Source organism: Mandrillus leucophaeus, unplaced genomic scaffold (genome assembly GCF_000951045.1).
Source record: "Mandrillus leucophaeus isolate KB7577 unplaced genomic scaffold, Mleu.le_1.0 Scaffold247, whole genome shotgun sequence".
NCBI lineage: Eukaryota > Metazoa > Chordata > Mammalia > Primates > Cercopithecidae > Mandrillus > Mandrillus leucophaeus.
In genome coordinates, this window is record NW_012102554.1 from 2,865,786 (window position 1) to 2,881,187 (window position 15,402).

At 46.7% G+C, this 15,402-nt stretch overlaps 1 pseudogene; it reads right to left on the reverse strand.

Moving 5' to 3' along the window:
• Positions 1-994: 994 nt before the first annotated feature.
• LOC105541917 lies at positions 995-5,659 on the reverse strand (annotated as a pseudogene).
• Between the last annotated feature and the right edge of the window lie 9,743 nt (positions 5,660-15,402).

Genomic DNA, 15,402 nt, shown 5'->3' on the forward strand with positions numbered 1-15,402 from the left:
TGCAGTCTGCCACTCGCTCCTTCTGCCTGATAACAAATACTATTCCTTTTATCCTTGCAACTTGACCCAGAAAGAGGTGGCTGTCAATGTTCAAGGGCCCTGGAAAGGAAGACGGGAAATGTGAAACCACTGGGCACATGGGAATGGGTGGGTCTGAGAGCCTGAAAGACGGTGCTAGAGCATGCGCCTTCCAGATCATTCTCATTGAAAAATTCAGAATGAACTTCCCTCCCCAAGCCAAGAAAGGATAAACACTCACACCTCCTTACCTTCTTACATTCTCATTTCTAAGATAAAATATAATGCGTTAAGAATCTGTAAGTTACCTCATTTAATTGGCACTCTATCAGATATGCACTATCATCACCCACTTACAGATGAGGAGATTGAGGCTGGGGGATGTGAAATCATTTATTTCAACTCACGTGGTTTGCGAGCAGTGGAGTCAGGATCCTAATGTAGATACTAACCAGTGTTATTTGGCATACCAATTTAAATCAGTTACTTACACTAACTTTAAAACAACATGAGCTTTATTAAGGCAAATTTATATATCATAAAATTCACCCATTTAAGTGTACGATTCGATAATTTTAGTAAGTTTGCAGAGTTGTGCAACCATTACCACAATCCAGTTTTAGAACATTTCCACTACCCCAAAATGTTTCCTCATGTCCATTTTCAGTTCATACCCACTCCTACCCCCAGCTCTAGGCAACCGCTGATCTACTTTCTGTCTCTATAAATTTGCTGTTTATAGAGAAATGAAATCATCCTGCATGATATTTTACTACAAGCTGCATTTGTTTTGTGAAGACTGCTCAGCTCAGTTCTCAACATTCAGTTCAGAGGTGTGGATTGGCTTAGCACAAGGAGGAAGGTATTGTAACTCCATTTCTGCAAGATGTCTGGAGAGAAAGTTTTTTTCTTTTTTTTAAGGAGAATTTGTATTATTTTAATTATTTTTATGTGCAGAAAACTCAACAGCATACATTTAACCCAATTTGGTGGCAAGTTCTTTAGCCTTTGGCTGTTTCAGCTTGGCAATGAGAGCCACACACTTGGGAGCCAGGACATTGACTCCCCGGTGATGACGGATCTCATCGTATCTGCCATTCTAATTGGTTCTGATAGCTTCCTCCAGCTAAGCCAAAGTTTCTTTGTCTTTCAAGTTAGCCTGTGTGGTGACAGTGGTGCAGGTCTTCCCATGGACTAGACATCCCTGTCTTACCTTCCCCTTGATAATGCAGTCAGGGACCTTTATTTTACAACACAGAGAAATGCACTATCATCACCCACTTTCATTTATTTTTATTTATTTATTTATTTATTTTGAGACGGAGTCTCACTCTGTCGCCCAGGCTGGAGTGCAGTGGCCCGATCTTGGCTCACTGCAAGCTCCGCCTCCTAGGTTCATGCCATTCTCCTGTCTCAGCCTCCCGAGTAGCTGGGACTACAGGCACCCGCCACCACACTGCTTAGTTTTTTTGTATTTTCAGTAGAGACGGAGTTTCACCATGTTAGCCAGGATGGTCTCGATCTCCTGACCTGGTGATCCGCCCGCCTCGGCCTCCCAAAGTACTGGGATTACAGGCGTGAGTCACCACGCCTGGCCTATCATCATCCACTTTCCAGATGAGGAGGCTGAGGCTGAGGCTGAGGCTGCGAGCAGGCAGAAGACAACTAGCTTGATGGGATCCACATCACGTCCAGTCACCACCAGCTGAGACTTCTTGTTCTCCACTAAGGTGGCTACAGTGATAATTCCTGCTTGAAGGACAGGTGGTCTCTTGGTGGGGACGTCCCCTTTGCTGGCAGCTTTCTTCTCAGCCCAGGCCAGCAGCCTCTGCTTCTTGTCTTGCTTTGTCTCTGGTCTGTACTAGTGGGCCAGCTTATGTACTATAATTGAGTAGCTGTTTGGGGGTCCAAGGCCTGGGTGAACTGGTTCATCACAGGCAGCACCTTCAGCCACGTGTAGAGGATGGCTCTTTGCCACTGCAACCTGATAAAGCGGGGCCATTTGACAAAGCAAGTGAGGTCCCTTTTGGGTTGGGTTTGCTGTCGAATACCAAGATTCTTAGGCCTTTTCTCCAACATGGGATTCACCACTTTCCTGGCCTCCTGCTTCTTTGCGACAGCAGCGGCTGGAGCCACCTTCTTCCCCTTGTCCTTCTTCCCTTCTGGCATCTTGGGCGGCAGCAGGAAAGAGAAAAAAAGTTTTTGTTTGATAAATATTCCAGGCTTCTGAGGACAGGGACTCAGCACTACCTGGCTGAAAGCAGAAAATCAGGATGGAGGTGATTGTAGGGTTGGGGAATCATACATGGTTTTGTTGTTGTTGTTGTTGTTGTTTTACTTCTTAAAATATTTGAAATAGTTGATTTTAATTCGTGAACTTAACTCCAAGTCATTTCAAGGATGACTCCATTTAAAATAAAATACAGCTGGGCACAGTGGCTCACGCCTATAATCCTAGCACTTTGGGAGGCTGTGGCAGGCAGATCACCTGAGGGCCAGTGTTCAAGACAAGCCTGGCCAACAAATCCCATCTCTATCAAAAATACAAAAATTAGCCGGGCACGGTGGCTCGTATCTGTAATCCCAGGACTTTGGGAGGCCAAGGCGGGTGGATTACAAGGTCAGGAGAGCGAGACCACCCTGGCTAACACAGTGAAACCCCATCTCTACTAAAAATACAAAAAATTAGCTGGGCATGGTGGTGTGCACCTGTAATCCCACCTACTCAGGAGGCTGAGGCAGGAGAATCTCTTCAACCTGAGAGGCGGAGGTTGTAGTGAGCCAAGATCACACCATTGCACTCCAGCCTGGCCAACAAGAGCAAAACTCCGTCTCAAAAAAACCAATAAAAATAAATAAAATATAAATACCAAAATGAGGCCCTAAAGATCTAATTTTAAAATGTAATCTGGCTGGTCCGAAGGCAGTGAGTTATCTCACTTTTGTGTCTGGAATTGGTGGGTTCTTGGTCTCGCTGACTTCAAGAATGAAGCCCCAGACCCTTGTAGTGAGTGTTAGTTCCTAAAGATGGCGTGTCTGGAGTTGTTCGTCCCTCCTGGTGGGTTTGTGGTCTCGCTGGCTTCACAGTGAAGCTGCAGACGTTTGCGGTGAGTGTTACACCTCTTAAATGCAGTGCAGACGCAAAAAAGTGAGCAGCAGCAAGATTTATTATGAAGAGCAAAAGAACAAAGACTCCATACCACAGAAGTGGACTGGAGCCAGTTTCCGCCGCTGGCTAGGGCAGCCTGCTTTTATTCCCTTATCTGGGCCCCCCCCCCACATCCTGCTGATTGGTCCATTATGCAGAGAGCTGATTGGTCCACTTTGACAGAGTGCTGATTGGTGCGATTATAATCCCTGAGCTAGACACAGAGTGCTGATTGGTGCATTTACAATCCTCTAGCTGGACATAAAAGTTCTCCAAGTCCCCACCAGACTCAGGACCCCAGCTGGCTTCGCCTAGTGGTTCGTGCTGTGGGGCCACAGGAGGAGCTGCCTGCCAGTCCTGTGCCAGATGCCTGCACTCCTAAGCCCTTGAGCGGTAGATGGGACCGGGTGCTGCGGAGCAGGAGGTGGTGCCCATTGGGTGGGCTTGGGCCGCACAGGAGCCCACCGTGGGTAGGGCGGGGGGCTCGAGCATGGCGGGCTGCAGGTCCCGAGCCCTGCCCCACGGGGAGGCGGCTGAGGCCTGGCGAGAATTCCAGCGCGGCCCAGGCGGGCCTGCAGTGCTGGGGAATGGGGCCCACCCTCTGCAGCTGCTGGCCCAGGTGCTAAGCTCCTCACTCTCTGGGGCCAGTGGCGCTGGCAGGCCAGTGGGCCGGCCACTCCCAGTGTGGGGGCCCTCTGAGCCGGTGCCCACCCAGTGCTGCTGCTGGGCACCTCTCCCTCCACACCCAGCAGAGGGAGCCGGCTCTGGCCTCGGCCAGTCCAGAGAGGGGCTTCCACAGTGCAACGGCGGGCGGAAAGGCTCCTCAAGCGCGGCCAGAGTGGACGCCAAGGCCGAGGAGGTGCCGAGAGCGAGTGAGGGCTGCTAGCACATTGTCATCTCTCACTTCGATTGTTCAGTCAGTTACAGATAAAACACCTTATTCTACTCTTTCCCTCCTTCTTACTACTACACTTGACTAATCTTTAAAAATAAAATTTGATAAAATTTTAAAAATTAAAATGTCGTCTTAAGGGCGGCCCTGAAGTGATTCAGCTCATCTCTATCTGGTGGCTCCTCCCTGGAAGGGGAGGTGAGGAAGATGATACTCCTATTCCCTCCTCCAGACACCCACTCATTCCACTTACAGCCATGGGAGGTTTGGAATGTCTGTTTCTACTCCAGGCCTGGGTCCAGTGCAGTGACACTGGGGCTCTCACTCTCCTGGCTCTGGAGTCTCCATTATGCCTGAAGATGCCTTTCTCTGGGACAGTCAGAAGTTACCACCCCAAACCAGAGTCAGTCCCCTTTCTTCTCTGTCTGATCACCATCCTTGTCCCTCTGAGAAAAATCGCTATTCTATCCGGAGAGAAAACAATAGCCCCTACTTCATGCTTCATGACCATGTGGTTCACTGCAGTCCCTTCATCCCCATTTCTCTCCTTGGCAGGAACAAATTCTTTTCAAAGCTGGGAAGGTAGTGCACAGACTCCTTGAAGAGGTCCCAGGGAAAGGGGATGTTCTCCTCTTCTTTCCCCACAGATCACTCACTGGGACTGTCTTTTCTGTACTGAGACAGACCTGAAAACAAGCCAGTTTTAGATTTTCTTCACAAGTTTCTGTAGGTGCAAAGGCTCGGGCAGAATGACTAGAAGACAAGTCCTCATTAATAATAATAATAGCTGACATTTATTAACCTGTACTATATGCTATACTCTGAATGTTTTATCTGCTTTTTGTCTCATCCAGTACTCAGAATAACTCTATATTAGGCTCATTTACAAAAAAATTTAGCAGTTTGTTATGGAACGGAAATTATGCAGAATTATTAAATTATTGGTGCCACAGACATTTTACTGTATCTGTATTATTAGTACAGAAATTAGTATTAAGGCACAGAAATTATTAGTACAAAGATGATATCAGTACTATTATTATAATATAGAAATTACTAGTACAGGGCAGGCATGGTGGCTCATGGCTGTAATCCTATAACTGTGGGAGGCCGAGGCAGCGGATCACAAGGTCAGGAGAACGAGACCAACCTGGTCAACGTGGTGAAATCCCGTCTCTACTAAAAATACGAAATTAGTCGCGCATGATGGTACATGCCTGTAGTCCCAGCTACCTGAGAGGCTGAGGCAGGAGAATAGCTGGAACCTGGCAGGTGGAGGTTGCAGTGAATCGAGATTGCACCATTGCACTCTAGCCGGGGCAGCAAGAGCGAAACTCCATATCCAAAAAAAAAGAAGAACTTACTAGTACAGAAGAAAGTGTCAGTACTACTATTAGCCCCTATTTGCAGAAAACTGAGGCTTGAAGAGGTTAAGCTAACTTGTCCAAGGTTACAGAGTTAGTGAGTAGAGCTAACTGAATTCAGTCCACACAAATAACTTAGCTCTTAACCTTAAGTAAAGCTTACCCTCCTCTGTGCCTCCCACACTCACCCCTGGCTTCTTCCTGGGCAGGAATGAGTGAGGCCAGAAGGAGTATATGAGCTGTGGACTACAAGAAAAAAACCCACAGTGACTGAAGGAGGAGGAACTCCTAGTCCTTCCTGGTGACCCAGAGCCAACAGGAAAATGGGTTACTCATTAACCAGAGAAAAGTCCCACATCCTGTGTTTGAAAGAAACATTTTAAAAGTTAGAAAATGCGTTTGAACAATGTTGTATTTAAACCAAGCTCAAGCAACAGATGTTTCTTTTGCTTGATACAGTGTCTCGCTTTGTTGGCTCTGTAGCCCAGGCTGTAGCTCAATGGCTGATCTCGGCTTACCGATCTTGGCTGAACTCTGCCTCCTGAGTTCAAGCGATTCTCCTGCCTTAGCCTCCTGAGTAGCTGGGATTACAGGCATGCGCCACCACATCCAGTTAATCTTTGTATTTTTAGTAGAGACGGGGTTTCACCATGTTGGCCAGGCTGGTCTTGAACTCCTGGCCTCAAGTGGTCCTTTTGCCTCGGCCTCCCAAAGTGCTGGGATTACAGAGGTGAGCCACCACGCCAGGCCCAGATGTTTCTTTAGTATAGATTTTACACCAGGCTTTTCATTCAGCTTTTGAACATTATGTTGAAGTATATTAGATTTTATAATTACTTTATTCTAAGATCTTGCCCTGTGAATGAGTCCAAACATCGTAACCCACAGATCAGGGAGGGTGAGGACAACGCACAGAGCACAGGCTAGGATTTGCTTTGGGAACAGTCGTTGGGGCAGAGGATGCCTGCTAGAGGGAAGGGCTGTCTCTTACGTATGGTTGCTGGGAGCCCAGGACTGGACTCAGAGGAGAAGCAAGATGAGTATCAGTCCGTAGCAGAAACAAAGAGGTATATATGTATCTTCCAATAGAGACCACTGGGGTTCCCACAAGAAAACTTGACAAATAGTTCAGCTGGAAACATGAAGAGGGGAAGGAAATTACTCAGAGTATTGATCAGAGTGTATATAGTAGCCCTCAAACACAACAAACTAAGCACAGCTGCACCCACTTCTCCTTCAGAGCAGGGAAAAGACAAAAGTTTCAGAAACTTTCCATCCTCTCACCCTCATAGGTGTGAAATCATCTCCCTCCACCAGGAGGAAGAAAATAATTTAATTGGCCAGGTGCAGTGGCTCACGCCTGTAATCCCAGCACTTTGGGAGGCCGAGACGAAAGGATTGCTTAAGGCCAGGAGTTTGAGACCAGCCTGGCCAACGTGGTGAAACCCCATCTCTACTAAAAATACAAAAATTAGCCGGGCATGGCAGGCACCTGTAGTCCCAGCTGAGTCTGGGGGCTGAAGCAGGAGAGTCCCTTGAACGCAGGAGATGGAGGCTGCAGTGAGCCGAGAATGCACGACAGCAATCCGTCTCAACAACAACAACAACAAAAATACTTTAATCTTTATTTGTCTTAGGTGAGTGCCCCGGGGTGGAACCTGCTGCAGCCTTTACTTGAGTGGGCAGAAAAACAAACAACCAAAAAAAAAAAAACAAAACAAAAAAACAAAACGGGGGATGAGAGGCTATTACAGTTAAAAGGAAGGGGGAGAATGGGATAGAGTGAGGTGGGAGGGGCAGAGGGGAGAGGCCCCAAGGAGGGCTTGGATTTTGGGGGCTGTTGGCCCAGATCTGCATGTGGGTCCAGCTTCTCTGTTCCTCTGAGTGGGGAGATTGTGCTGTAGAGACAGTCCAGCATAGTGGACCGGGGGCTGGGACTCCTAAGTGGAAATCTGAGGGGTGGGACTCCTAAGATGGTGCAGTAAGGTTTGAAGTTTGGGGCAGTTTAGCGTTTATGATGGCACAGGAGGTCTGGGAGTTTTGTTGGGGAGAGAGAAGACTTGTGAAACAGAAAAGACTTGCTATAAAGCAGTTATTCATGAAGGAGAAGATTTCTTCAGTCAGAATTTATGTTGCTACCCTGTACGCTGGTTTTTGGATTAATCAAAAGACAGTTCCAAAGAACGTGTTACAAGCCGGGTGCAGTGGCTCATGTCTGTAATCCCAACACTTTGGGAGACTGAGGCTCGTGGATCTCTTGAGCCCAGGAGTTTAAGACTAGCCTAGACAACATGGCAAAACCCTCTCTCTACAAAAATACAAAAATTTGCTGGGCGTGGTGGTATGCGTCTATAGTCCCAGCTATTTGGGAGGTTGAGGTGGGAGAATCGCTTGAGTCCAGGAGGTTGAGGCTGCAGTGAACTGTGATCGCACCATTGCACTCCAGCCTGGGTGACGCTGTCTTGGAAAAAAAATTTTTTTAAAAAGGTGTTACAGTGGGTCCCTGCCTAGACTGTCTCTGCTGCCATCTGCTATGGAGTGGCCGGAGGGAAACTGGGCATCAGTGTAGGAAGGCAGACTGTTGCCTCAGGCCTTTCTGGGCTTTCCACTGTTGACATTAAAATGAGCCTTGAACTGGTTGAGAAAGTTCCTCCCTGAGCCCCTTTTCAAGGGGAAAGAAATCGATCAAAAAATAAAAAGTAAGAAAAACCAAACACAGGTACCTTGCGTTGTAAACATGCTACCTTAAGTGAAGGTGCAGATCAAGAGAGAGAAACCAGAGTTTTACAGTTTTGTTATATGTGCAGCTCCCTTGGGAGCAACAGCACTCCACGCAAGGCCAAACTCGGGTGAAGCCCCGGGTCAGTCACGTGGCAAAGGGGGCGAGGGGGTGGCTGTGGAAATGCACCTTTCTTGTGGTCTCTGTGGGAGGCGGGGGAACATGGCTTACTACTGGCTAATTTGAATAATTTCACTGGGCTCTGGGACACAGGGGCTGTCCCTCGTTGTCTGGCACCTGGCCCAGGGCAGTTAGGGTGGGTGTGTAGTGTCCCAGAGTGTGAGGGCCCAGTCAGGGAGGTGGTTGAGGTGCGGACGTAACTGGCCGCCCAAGAAGAGGAACCGACCATCTCTAGCCAGGGCCTCAAAACTGGGTGGACAGTATTAAATACACACACACACACACACACACAACCACACACCCTGTGAACTGAGGAATTAGTAGCTAATTTTCTTATTTTAGGGGACATAATCTTGGGAAAATAGAAAAGACTCTGTACTTAAGCCTAAATTTGCAAACAGAGTTCTAAGCCATTATCTGCTATTCCTTATTGTAGCATGCAAGAGCTCTTGTTTTGGCCAGGCATGGTGGCTCATGCATGCAATCCCAGCACTTTGCAAAGCAGTGGTGGGAGGATAGCTTGAGGCCAGGGTTTGAGACCAGCCTGGGCAGCATAGTGAGACCCCTGTCTCTAAAAAAAAAAAAAAAGAGTTCCTGTTTAAGCTATTGGTAGATGGCTGTTTTCATTTCCTCAGCAAACCTATTTGCTTGGGAAGCCACAGCCCACAGCTTCCTCCCAGGTGTTCTTAATCATCCTTGAGAAGGGAAAGATGAGGGTCAGGCTGCTATGAGGCTCTGGCAAGTAGAATGGTGGCTCTCCCAAAGACGTCCACATTCTAATTCTTTTTCCTTTTTTGGAGACAGAGTCTCACTCTGTCACCCAGGCTGGAGTGCAGTGGCGTGATCTCGGCTCACTGCAACCTCCATCTCCCACGTTCAGAGGATTCTCCTCCAGCCTCCTGAGTAGCTGGGATTACCATCATGCCCAGTTAATTTTTTGTATTTTTAGCAAAGACAGGGTTTCACCATGTTGGCCAGGCTCGTCTCGAGCTCCTGGCCTCAAGTGATCCGCCTGCCTTCCCGCCTTGGCCTCCCAAAGTGCTGGGATTATAGGTGTGAGCCACCACCCCTGACCCAGACTCTAATTCTTGGAACTAGTGAATATGCTACTGTAGGAGAGGAAAGACTTCCCCTCCACTCTCTGAGGGTTTCATAGCTGAGCCCATGAAATGAACTGACAACAGGCAGATTAACAGGAGAAAAGTTATACAAATGTATTATGTGCACGGGGCATCACAGGAAAGAAAAGGGAATCCCCCCAAACCAGAGGGATTTAGGAGCTTGTATGCTCTCTTCATAGGGGAGAGGGGAGGATGTATGCAGGCAATTTAGGAGAGAGTAAGTGATTTTGGAATAAAAACGAATGGGCCCTTCTCTGGGTGTGGTGTTGGCTTCTTGTTTTCTCTCCTGTGATGAGTTAATCTTCCCTGGCTGATGAAACTCCTGAGGAGGGGACTGGTGACAACTGAGTTCTTTATTGAGGATCTGTATTTAGGCAAGTGGGGAGTTAAGAGAAAGCCTCCCCTTGCATTTGCTCTCTTTTAAATACCTCCAGCGCTAAGTAATCAATATACCAAATTGGTGTATTTGGGGATGGCATTTCCTGAACTCCTTCATTACTTGACATGGTAAAAGGAAAAAACTTTTTTTTTTTTTGAGAGTGAGTCTCACTCTGTCGCCCAGGCTGGAGTGCAGTGGCAGGATCTCGGCTCACTGCAAGCTCCGCCTCCCAGGTTCACGCCATTCTCCTGCCTCAGCCTCCTGAGTAGCTGGGACTACAGGCATCCGCCACAATGTCTGGCTAAATTTTTGTATTTGTAGTAGAGACGGGGTTTCACCGTATTAGCCAGGATGGTCTCGATCTCCTGACCTCACGATCCGCTCTCCTCGGCCTCCCAAAGTTCTGGGATTACAGGTGTGAGCCACCGCGTGCAGCGTGTTTTTTTGTTTTTTGTTTTTTGTTTTTGAGACAAAATCTCGCTCTGTCGCCCAGAGTGGAGTGCAGTGGCACAATCTTGGCTCACTGCAACCTCCGCCTCCTGGGTTCAAACAATTCTCCTGCCTCAGCCTCTTGAGTAGCTGGGATTACAGGCATGTAACACCACGCCTGGCTAATTTTGGTATTTTTAGTAGAGATGGGGGTTTCACTATGTTGGCCAGGCTGGTCTTGAACTCCTGACCTCTTGATCTGCTTGCCTTGACCTCCTAAAGTGCTGGGATTACAGATGTGAGCCACTGCACCCAGCAAAAGGAAATTAAGATTGCTAGTCAGCTGATCTTGAGATGGGGCCAATCTAATGAGTGCTTAAAAGTGGAACACAGAGGCAGAAGAGAGGATTGGAGAGATGCTATGTTGAAAGGACTTGATCTGCTATTGCTGGCTTGAAGACGGCAAAAGGGGCCATGTGCCAAAGAATGCAGGCAGCCCCTAGAAACCGGCAGAGTCAAGGAAATGAAGCTTTTTCTAGAGCCTCTAAAAAGAATACAGCTCTGAGACCGGGCGTGGTGGCTCACACCTGTAATCCCAGCACTTTGGGAGGCCAAGATGGGCAGATCACGAGGTCAGGAGATCGAGACCATCCTGGCTAACATGGTGAAACCCCGTCTCTACTAACAATACAAAAAATTAGCCGGACGTGGTGATGGGCGCCTGTAGTCCCAGCAACTCAGGAGGCTGAGGCAGGAGAATGGCGTGAACCCGGGAGGTGGAGCTTGCAGTGAGCCGAGATTGTGCCACTGCCCTCCAGCCTGGATGAAAGAGTGAGACTCCGTCTCAAGAAAAAAAAAAAAAAAGAGTACAGCTCTGTATACATTTTGATTTTAGCCCAGTGAGGCCCATGCTAGATCTCTGACCTGCAGAACTGTAAGATAATAAGTTTGTGCTGTTTTAAGACACCACGTTCATTATATATATAATGTATATTTAAATGGCAGCAAAAAGAATAGTCAGAGGCTGAGAGGAGTTAGCTGCCCTTGAATGATGGAAGGATTCCCCATTCAGAACCATTCTCCTATACCTCTTGCTACTAAAACGATTCAATATCAATGATTTGTTTTTAAGCAGAAATGGGCTGATTAAGGGATACTCAGTAGTTTACAGAATCTCTGGGAGGATCACACACTGGATTCTGGAGCACACAGCCAGGTACGATGTATCCCAGAACATACCGTAGGGCTGCTCTTCTAAAACATTTAAACAAATCTGTTTATATGTTTACTTTGGAAAGTTTCAAACCACAGAAAAATGGAAAGAGCACTGTAATGAATCTCCATATCTCCTGGACTTGGTTGGGTTTCCCTCAGAGGAGATCCTGAGAGAACCTGGGTACAGGACGTTTATTCGGGAGGCGATCCCAGAAAGCACAAGTGAAAGGGTGCAGGACGTGTGACAGAAAAGGAAAACACAGTAATAATACGTGCATTCCTGCGGCAGTCACCGCTGTGTGCAACCGGGGCTCCGTCCTGCGGACCTTCTGGGAAACCAAGCACAATAAGCTTCCCAGTTGTCTCGCCAAAGGATGGGGGGACGGGGGCTTTTATCCACTGCCTCCTCTTCCCATTGGTTAAGAGTCAACCCTGAGAAAGTCAGCTGCCTCAGTTTCCAGGTTGTGCCTAACCAGTAGTATTGCACGCTTCCCTGTGCTGGAGAAAGCCCTCTGGCAGAGAAGCGGTGAGATGCGTCATTTGAGGTGTCAAGTCTTCCCATGGCAAAAACTGTGAACCACAGCTGTGAGTGAACTCAAACAGGAGCTGAGGGGATGTGGGGTGGGGCATCAACATCGTCTGCTACAATCCCTCCTAAGATTTACTGCTAACATCTTGCCTTCTCTTTCCCTCTTTCTTTCTCTATACGCCCACACATACGGCAAAGACATAGTATTTATCATGTGCCAGGCACTGTGTCTCTATTCAGCCCTTGAGTCTGCATAATGACCCAAGAAGCAGGTATCCCATATCTGTATGCTTAGCGGTCACTGGAATCATTCCAAAGGGTGCTGGAACCAATCTATTTTCAAATATCATTATGCTAGAAATTACATTTTGTGCAACTATTTGAACTTATGGTGATAAATTTTAGATGCCAACCTAAAAATAGACAGGGGGTTGCATAGTTTTTCAAAATTCTTTCTGCGAGTAAGCAGCCAAACAGTTCCCGTCCTAGACTTGTGCTGTCGTGTCTGCATCTGGTGCTATGCCCAGAATCACTGAAGAGGGTGATGGGGGCTGGGGAAGGGGGAGACATGGGGAAAGAGCTAAGGCACTTCTGTGGTTGCCGTGAAAGAATCCTGGGAAATACATTTTTAAAAGAAAAACAAAATGAGGGATGCTATAGATAGAAAGTGAGTTCAGCTTGCCGAAGGTCCAGATGGATGCGTGCTGAACACCCAGGCTGTGCTCTCCACATTCTGATTCTGTCCCTCTCGGAGCCTGAGGATGCTGAGTTAGTGGTCACATTCTGTACCAAACTGTCGGCTCCCCTTTTATATTTACTTGGTTTTCGTAATGTTGCCTCCTCAACCTCTAAGTGTTCAACTTACTTTGTGATCAATGTAGCTATTAAAAAAAAAAAAAAAAAAAAAAAAAAGGTTTTCTGGCCGGGTGCAGTGGCTCACGCCTGTAATTCCAGCACTTTGGGAGGCCACAATGGACAGGTCACTTGAGGCCAGGAGTTCAAAACCAGCCTGGCCAACATGGTAAAACCCCGTCTCTACTAAAAATACAAAAAAAAATTAGCCAGGCCTGATGGTGCACGCCTGTAATCCCAGCTACTCAGGAAGCTGAGGCAGGAAAATCACATGAACCCGGGAGGCAGAGGTTTCAGTGAGCCAAGATCGTGCCACTACTCTCCAGTCTGGGCAACAGAGTGAGACTCCGTCTCCAAAATAAATATATAAATAAATAAAAATAAAAAAGGTTTTTTGTCTGACTTTATCAGGAAGACAAAGCTGATACTTTTTTCTCTTCCCGAGAACAAATACAGTAGCATTCGCTTCACAGTGCAAGCACATTGAGGGCATGATGTGAGCTGTGAGGTAGCTGTGAGGCTGTGATGAGAAATGAGCTATGGGGGCCGAGGCAACAAACAGTGGCAACAGAAAAGCTAACTTATGTGGTGAAGAGGTGCTTTGGATGTAATTTATCTAACTGAGTTTTACAACCAATCAAGTTCATCAGCTGTAACCCCACCTTTTCCTGTTTAGAAAACAACATTCTGTAATTTACAAGGGTAAGCTGGCTGGTTCCCTTGAATCCATTCTCCCCAAGAGTAGAGTAAGAAAAGTTAGAAAGGGTGTTAGAATCTGGTCTAATCAATAGCTTGGTCCAGGGTACAAAGGTGTTTCCAAGCTTGGTGCAATGTTCAGTTTAGTTCATGTATTCAGCTATTTTTTCCTCCCAATTTGTTGTTCATGTTACCCAGGCATGGTAGGAAAAACCCTAAAGGGTGACTTTTCTTGCGTGATTTCCTTTTCATATCTGGTAAGATGGGGGAAGAGCTTAGGCTTTGAAGCCAGACAAGCATGTGTTCAAATCCAGGCTCATCACTTATTAGTTCTGAAGATGGATAGGTTATTTAAATTCTCTGAGCCCCAGTTTCCTTTTCTTCAGAATAGGGGTGATGTCTCCTCCTCATAGGACTGCTGTGAGGAATTAGCAAGGGCATGTGTGCAGACAGCCTAGTCCACTGATATACAATTAATGATGACCAGTGTTAATATTGTTATCATTATCCTTCTGATCTGTAATTTGATTTCTGAACAGACTGACTGTAGAAAAAAAATGTCTTACGTAGAAGACTGATTTAAATCTCTTGGCTGGTTTGATCATAAGTTGTAGAAATCAGAACTTGGTATTCTGGTTTTAAATCACTGCTGGTTGGTTACTGAAATCATTTTATCAGTTTGATTATCCATAGGCCTAGGGTAAAGTCCTAAACACAGCAGGCATGCCCATAACAATGATAATAACAGTAGTGAGGAATAATTCGAATAACCCTTTAGTCTATAAAGCAATTGCAAAAACCATCTCATTTAACCGTATCATTAAAACCTATGATTTAACTAAAACAAATCCTGTTATTATTCTTCTCATTTAGGGAAGTGGAAGGTAAAATACGAGATATTAAATAACGCTCACCTTTGTGCCTTTGCACTCCCTCTTTCCTCCCTAGAAACTTCCCTTAATCTCTCTTCTGTGCATGAAATTGAAACACATTCATCAAGGACCATTTAAATTTTCCTCTCCTCTTTTCATAGGAAAGAACTCATTCTTTTCTGACCTTCTATAGTACTTGAAGTGCGAACCACATTTTCCAGTACTTCATTACCCTCTCTTTCATTTCTTCCCAATGGTTTCCTGTTTTTGAAGTCTATCAAAAAAACAACAGGCTGGGCGCAGTGGCTCACACTTGTAATTCCAGCATTTTGGGAGGTCGAGGCGGGCAGATCACTTGAGGACAAGAGTTTGAGACCAGCCTGGCCAACATGGTGAAACCCTGTCTCTACTGAAAATACAAAAATTATCCGAGCATGGTGGCGGATGCCTGTAATCCCAGCTACTTGGGAGACTGAGGCAGGAGAATCGCTCGAGAATCGCTCCTGGAGCTGGAGCTTGCAGTGAGCTGAGATCATGCCACTGCACTCAAGCCTGGGTGACAGAGCAAGACTCCATCTAAAAAACAAAAAACAAAGAAACCAAAAAACAACTACAGCTCTGCCCCTCTGGAGGGTAGGGAGCATGCAGCTGGAATGTATTTTGGGTCTTGCCACCTAGCCCCTTTCCCCTTCACACCCCCTAGCCCAGAGCTGGACTCAGAGCCAATTCCTCATGCATACTGGATTGATTCATAGAGAATTTACCTGAAATGATGGCTTAGAAAATCCATTGCAGGATAAAAATGGAGAATGACTCTTTAGGGACTGCCGTCTAAGAAGCAGGGCAAAAATGTTCCTGCTGGGAAATTGAAATTCAAGAAGCAAACACAAGCAGGAATCACAACTCTTACATGCAGCTTCTAGCGCTGATTCTGGCAGTCCCCATTATACCCTGGTAAGTTTAAGTGACTAGGACATGCCTTTAGTCA